This window comes from Rousettus aegyptiacus, unplaced genomic scaffold, assembly GCF_014176215.1.
Source record: "Rousettus aegyptiacus isolate mRouAeg1 unplaced genomic scaffold, mRouAeg1.p scaffold_m13_p_2, whole genome shotgun sequence".
Taxonomy (NCBI): Eukaryota; Metazoa; Chordata; class Mammalia; order Chiroptera; family Pteropodidae; genus Rousettus; species Rousettus aegyptiacus.
Window position 1 is genome coordinate 37,249,824 of NW_023416295.1, and position 6,782 is coordinate 37,256,605.

General features: G+C 34.1%; 1 pseudogene; it reads right to left on the reverse strand.

Moving 5' to 3' along the window:
• Positions 1-260: 260 nt before the first annotated feature.
• LOC118614133 lies at positions 261-376 on the reverse strand (annotated as a pseudogene).
• Between the last annotated feature and the right edge of the window lie 6,406 nt (positions 377-6,782).

Genomic DNA, 6,782 nt, shown 5'->3' on the forward strand with positions numbered 1-6,782 from the left:
CTAAAGAGATGAGACTTAGGTCCATAGCTAACACTGGAACACTCCCAACATTTAGAGATTAAGTAGAGAGAAAGAGACAAAAAAGGAGTCTGACGACTGAAGTAGAAGAAAAACAGGAAAAAGTTGGTTTATAGAAGCCAAGAAAAAGCATTCAAAAAGGAAGAAATGATCAAGTATTTAATTTAATTTAATTTTTAAAAACTACTTTATTGAGGTATGACTGACATACAATAAGCTGTACATATTTATTTTTTTATTTATGCCTACAGCACCTGGTCTTCCTAGGTGGTCTCCCATTCAAGTACTAACCAGGCCTGACCCTGCTTAGCTTCCAAGATCAGCCTTTGGGCTTGTTCAGGGTGGCATGACCATAGACCATGGACTGTGGCTCCACTGGAGCATGAACTCATGTAAAGCACACGTGCTAACTGCTACACTATGGAACCACGTCCAAGCTGTACATGTTTAAAGTATACAACTTGATGAGTTTGGCATTAAGTGTACATCCATGAAACCATCACCAAAATTTATGCCATAAACATATTCATTACCTCCGTAAGTTTCCTCCCACCTATTTATTTTTTTGTAAGAACACAAAACATAGATCTACCCCTCTTAGCAAATTTTAAAGTATACAGTACAGCATTGCTAACTGTAGGCACTGTGACATACAGATCTCTAGGACTTATTCATCATGTGTAACTAAAACTTAGCATCCTGTGATGAATACCTCCCTGTGTTTCCCTGCTTCCAGCCTCCGGCGATTACCTTTCTACTCTCCTTTTCTATGAGTTTGACTATTTTAGATTACTTATATGAGTGGTGTCATGTAGTATTTGTCTTTATGTGTCTGGCTTACTTTGTTATCCTGTCTTCCAGGTTGATCCATGTTGTTGTAAATGGCAAAATTTCCTTCTTTTTTTTAAGACTAAATAATATTTTATTGTATATAAATGCACTGCATTTTCTTTATTCATCTGTCGATGGAAATTTAGGTCGCATTGCTTCCGTGTTTTGGCTCGCGTGAATAATGCTGCAATGAACATGGGAGTGCAGATACCTGTACAAGATCCTGATTTAAGTTCCTTTGGATATATAACTTGATGTTAGATTGTTAGGTCATATGGTAGTTCTATTTTTAATTTTTTAGGATAGCTCCATACTGTTTTAATAGTGGCTGCACCAGTTAACCTTCCCACCAACAAAAGCACAAGGGTTTGCTTCTCCATATCCTTGCCAACACTGTTATTTCTTTTTCTTTCTTTCTTTCTTTCTTTCTTTCTTTCTTTCTTTCTTTCTTTCTTTCTTTCTTTCTTTCTTTCTTTCTTTCTTTCTTTCTTTCTTTCTTCTTTTGATGCTAGCTATTCTAACAGGTGAGGTGATATCTCATTGTTGTTCGACTTGCATTTCCCTGATGATTAGTAATGTTGAGCACTGTTTTATGTACCTATTGGACATTTGTATGTCTCCTTTGGAGAAATGGTTTATTCAGGTCCTTTGCTCATTTTTAAGTCAGATGGTTAATTGATTGATTGATTGCCATTGAGTTGTAGGAGTAACTTATATATTTTTAATATTAACCCTTTGTTAGATATATGGTTTGCAAATATTTTCTTCTATTCTATGGGTTGTCTCTTCATTTTGTCAATAGATTGAGACAAAAACTGCCGCAAGAGACAAAGAAGGTCATTACATATTAATAAAAGGGTCAATTTAACAGGAATATATAATGCTTATAAATATATATATTTATCCTATATATATTCAGAGCACCTGAATATATAAAGGAAACATTGACATATATGGAAGGAGAAATAGACAGCAGTACAATAATAGGAGACTTTAGCACCTCACTTTGGATAATGGATCCAGACAGAAAATCCGTAAGGAAATAGCAGGCTTAACACTTGGATCAAGTGTTTTGAGTGCAGCTAAAATTCAAATACAGTAAAGACAGAGAAGTGATCTTTGGCACTTAGTAAAAAAGAGATTATAGTAACCTTAACAGAGTCTCAAAGGCGTTGTAGGAATAGAAGTGGTTGAGACTGGCGTGAATTAAGGAGAAAATAAGAGGAACTTAAGGACATACATATATAGAACTTAACAAAAAAAAAAAGAGGAATATACAACAGCCTAACAACAAGAACAAAACAAAAACAGAATTTAGAAAGAAATAGCCTCCCGAAGCCAAAATTTAAAACTTTTCTTCACATTAAATACATGAGCCATGTTCTTTCTGAGTTTCCTTTTAACACTTCTTTTCCACTAAAAGTAATCTAGCCTCTCAATTTTACCTCCACGTGACTCTAAATTCTACCTCTGCCATTCCAGTAAGCTGCTTTTTCCTCAATCAGTGACTACATAATTATATTTCATTCTCCTCTTAAATCTTTCTCCTCTTTTGTTATCCACAACCTTCTATTACATTGTTCCTCCTTTCTAGCATGTTCTTTTACGTGTTGTCTGCCTTCTTTCCTTTCCCAAAATCTATTTGATGATTTTTTTCCATCAGTTTTTATACATTCTTTCACACTAATTGTCCCACTCTCATCGCTTCCGTGACTCCAATTATCTCTTCATTGTGAGTGATTCATACATTTAAATCTTAATAAACTTTCATTTCCAAGCTCTACACCCACATCTCTAACTTTCTTATCACATCTCCACTTAGATAGACTGCAAACAGCATATTGCCAACCTACTGTTCTTTAAAACTTTCCATGCGATGAAGAAAGCAAGCTCTTATAAAGATAAGATTTTGCATAGAGTTGGAAATTGTTCCAGGGTCAAAGTAAATTTAATAGGAATAAGAACTCTTTTGAAAATTTATGTATTTTAGGTCTTTAATGTTTAAATGTAAGATAGCTATTAGTAGAAATATTTTACTCCTGGAAAATGATGAGAGCTATGTAGAAAGCATGCTTTTATAGAGCAATTAATCAAATGTTCAGTAAGGCATTAATGGCCCAAGGAGAGATTATCAATATGAATTTTAATTAGTGACAGCATATTTTAGACCAGAATGGAAACACAGTTTCGAATGGCTGATTAAACTATTGAACCGAACATTTAGGGCACAGCATTTTCATTGTGTTCATGTGTAAGACACCATAATATATACATATGTATACAGCAGGTAAGTCAATGATCATGATTTTAATGAATTAATTATATTTACCTCAAACATTTAACGTTACATAACTAATGGTTATTCAAGGTATTTTTGTTAATAAGTTGAGTTTTGAATTGGCAAAAGGTTTTATTCATAATAAGTTAAAGACATCTTAATGCAAGGAGAGCTTATGGGCTTTAAAATTAATTTATGTTTTTTATTTATAATACCAAATGGAATATGAGCCATATAATGAAAAAAGTGCTTGAGATGAATTTATTTAAATATTAGGAATGCTATTTTAACAAGAGAAAATCCATTCAGCTTCTCTATTACATAAACCTATTGAGTTCAAGGCTTTAGAGGTCCTTTTTTGCATAGTATGCAAAGATGAATTTAAAGCTATTAATGGTTATTTAAAAGAGGGAGAGTTAACCTAAAAATGTGGAATCAGAAACTGTTTTTAGGAGAAAGTGATATTTAAAAAGGCATTGAAACACAAGAGGACATGGGAAAAGGGGTTTTCAGGTAAAGAAAATTAGGATTGAAATGGAAATTTAGACAATCTGCATAGATTGATTGATTATCTGTATGATAAAGATGAAGATAAATTTAGGAAAATATTGTGAATGGATGAATACCTGGCTCTGACATTTGGACTTAGGGAGATAGTTGACAACCATAACATTTCCACCATAGTAGGAATTTGAAGGTACCCAAGCTATAGAAAATATAATCTGACAGTGGTGTGTAAAATGCATTGGTGGGTGGAGAGGGAGGAGATTGGTGTTTGGTTTCCCTGCAGTTGTCACCTATTTGTGTAAATAGGGTACCATGGCATTGTTGTGTTCCACGTGGTGGAAATGGCTGTACTTTGCTCAGACCTGGGCGTCTCTTCATTTGTGAATCCTATGTGAGCCCAATCATGTGTCACATTTTCTCTGTCAGGCCCTTCATAGAGAAATTGTTTTACTTTGTGCATGTTTAACTTCTTGTTAAATGGCAAACCGACACTGCCTTCATTGATTGGTTTTAATTCTCTCCTGGGAAGTATACCACCCTATTTTTATGTTTTAGACTAGTGCATAAAATGTTAATTTTCTGGGTATTTTTTTTTTCTTTATATGGGTTAAAAAGACAATTTCTTTCTTTAAACTCTTCTTAGGTGATCTCTTTAATGCCCACAATTTCACTGTGTGAAAAAAGATGTTTCTGTTTTTGTTTAGCAGAATCTGTCTTCTTTAGTTTGTTATCCATTTTTTCCACAACTGAATGTACACTCCCAGATATTATGCAAATATTCGAAACTCAAAATGTCCAAAACTTAGTGTATTATCTTCTTTCCTTTCTTGTGTATTTCCTCTTAAGTTCCCAGTAAGTGCTGCCGGTATTAACCGACTTTTCCAAGTTAGTTGGAATTTTTCTAGATGTTTCCCTTTACCTGACATTCTGCTTCTGATTAATCATCACCTTCAAAATTATTTTCAGTATGCTTTTTTCTTTTTTTTTTCTGAAAGGGCTGTAGTTCAGGCCCTCTTTGCATAGATTATTGTAGTATTTTTCTGACATGTTTACATGCATCTTATCTTTTTCCTTTGCAAATTCTTCTAGAGTCATTTTTCTAAAAATAATCCCCATATCCAGTAGGGTAAAGCTCAAACTTCTTATCTTGATATACAAGGCCACTAGACCTTGCCTGCTTCTTTGGTCTCATCTATTTCACTAAAATGTCGTATATCTCAGGGTGCAATAGTAAAACTTTTTTTGCAGAAATTATTTTTTCTGTTTAGCATATACTTCTTTATCTTCTGTTATGGAAAAATCCCAGACTCAGTCCAGTGAAAAACCAAGCAGTATCTCAGAGAGAAAGAGAACTCAGTTTTATTATGTGCAGTCCCAGAGGAACCAGTGCTCTGAAATCTGGGGACAATTTTTCTTTTATATTCACACCATCACAGTTAGCTGATTGGTTGATTTGTTCTCAGCTGGATACAGACCTCGGGAGTTGCTATGGGCTAGGGGAAGTTTAAACAGGGACTTAGGCAATACTTCTGTTATCTAGACAGAACAATCCAAGGGGAGGGTGTGTCTTCAGTTAATTTTGAGACCACTCTGCCCTTTGCCCTATGCAGCAAGCGTGTTTACAGAAGCAGAACAAAGAGCTGATTATGAAGTTAGTCATTTGAGTGGAAAATTCCTCCTCAGTCCTCAGGTTTCTACACATCCTTTAAACTCTCAGCTCAAAAATCAACTCATTACTATTCATAAATTATTATTATCAACTATATGCCAGGCACTGTGTTAGTCAATTCTTTGTGAATAATTCCTTGACAATTTCTTGGCACTTCTCATTCTTCCCTCTGCACATCTCTATTAGCAAATTGAATTGTTAAGATTTGAATATTTATCTACCTCTTTTACTGAACCATGTGCTTCCAGAGCACAAGGAATTTATCTTATGCATATAAGTGTCATTAGTTCTTGACATAGTCGTAGATAATCATTAAATGTTGAACAAATAAGTGAATGGTTACTTTAAGCAAAATGTTATTACAATTCTTAGAGAGATTTGGAAAAACGTCATTTTCCCTGAGCTTAATAGAACACAAATACCGTTTCCTGACATTCTAAACCTACTGGAACACCTCAACATTCTAGTTAATTGGCATGAATAATTTCTGACAGAAGGTTGAGTATCAAATAGCTAGCTACTTTGCCTCTCTTTTGTATTATATGTATCATATATATTTTTATAGAAATTAGCAGTAAACCAAAGAGATGTTTACTCACAGATACCATTGCTTTCCATTTGGGTGTGGATAATGAACACTAAGAAGACAGGTAGAGCTTCCAGGGGAGTAACCGATGTTGATGTGTTGTGCTATCATGTGGTTATTCTAAAAAAAAAAAAAAAAACTATCATTACATGCCCAATAGTTACAAGCAAGGGCCATGCAGATCAATGATTCTTTAAAGAAATGCTGTGTAGCACACACTGTCATTATCTTATTCTTACAAATAAAGAACAAGAATGAACTGTTTTATTGAATTCATGGGCAAGGAGGGTCATCAGGATTGTGTAACTCTAACTCTTTTAGTAAATGAGAGAATTGGAGGCCAAAGATGTTACAGTATTAACTTGAGGTGACAAAGTTTAACTCGTGTTAGAGGAAGGACAGAAGTCAAACATTCTAACTAAAATTTTTCCCAATTGTTTTAAGTTCTGGCAGAAGATCACACTCAGGAACCACATGGAAGGAAGATTGATATTATATTCATTTTAAACAGGTGATTTTAGTCACTAATTTTATGCATATATTTATTGTTCATATGGTTAATACTTATGTGTCAGGTAGCTCATATTTTATATTAATTTTATATCATAAGATAAGATTTCACAGATTTTATTTTTCATTTGTTAGTTCTTAAATAAAATCAAGACAATATCAGTTTTCCCTTCAACTCTATGAATTGTCAAATCTAGACTCCAGGCTTTATATTTCTGTTGGATTTCCCATATTTCCTTGGAAAGTTGTTAGGAGTTTGTAACTGATAGTCAGGTCCCCAGAAACTCTGGATCAGAACTTGCCAGGAAAATAATGTGATAAGAAGACTGCTGATGGTCCGAGAGTAGACAAAGTGTGAGAGGAAGAAAGAAAGGAAAGGGAAG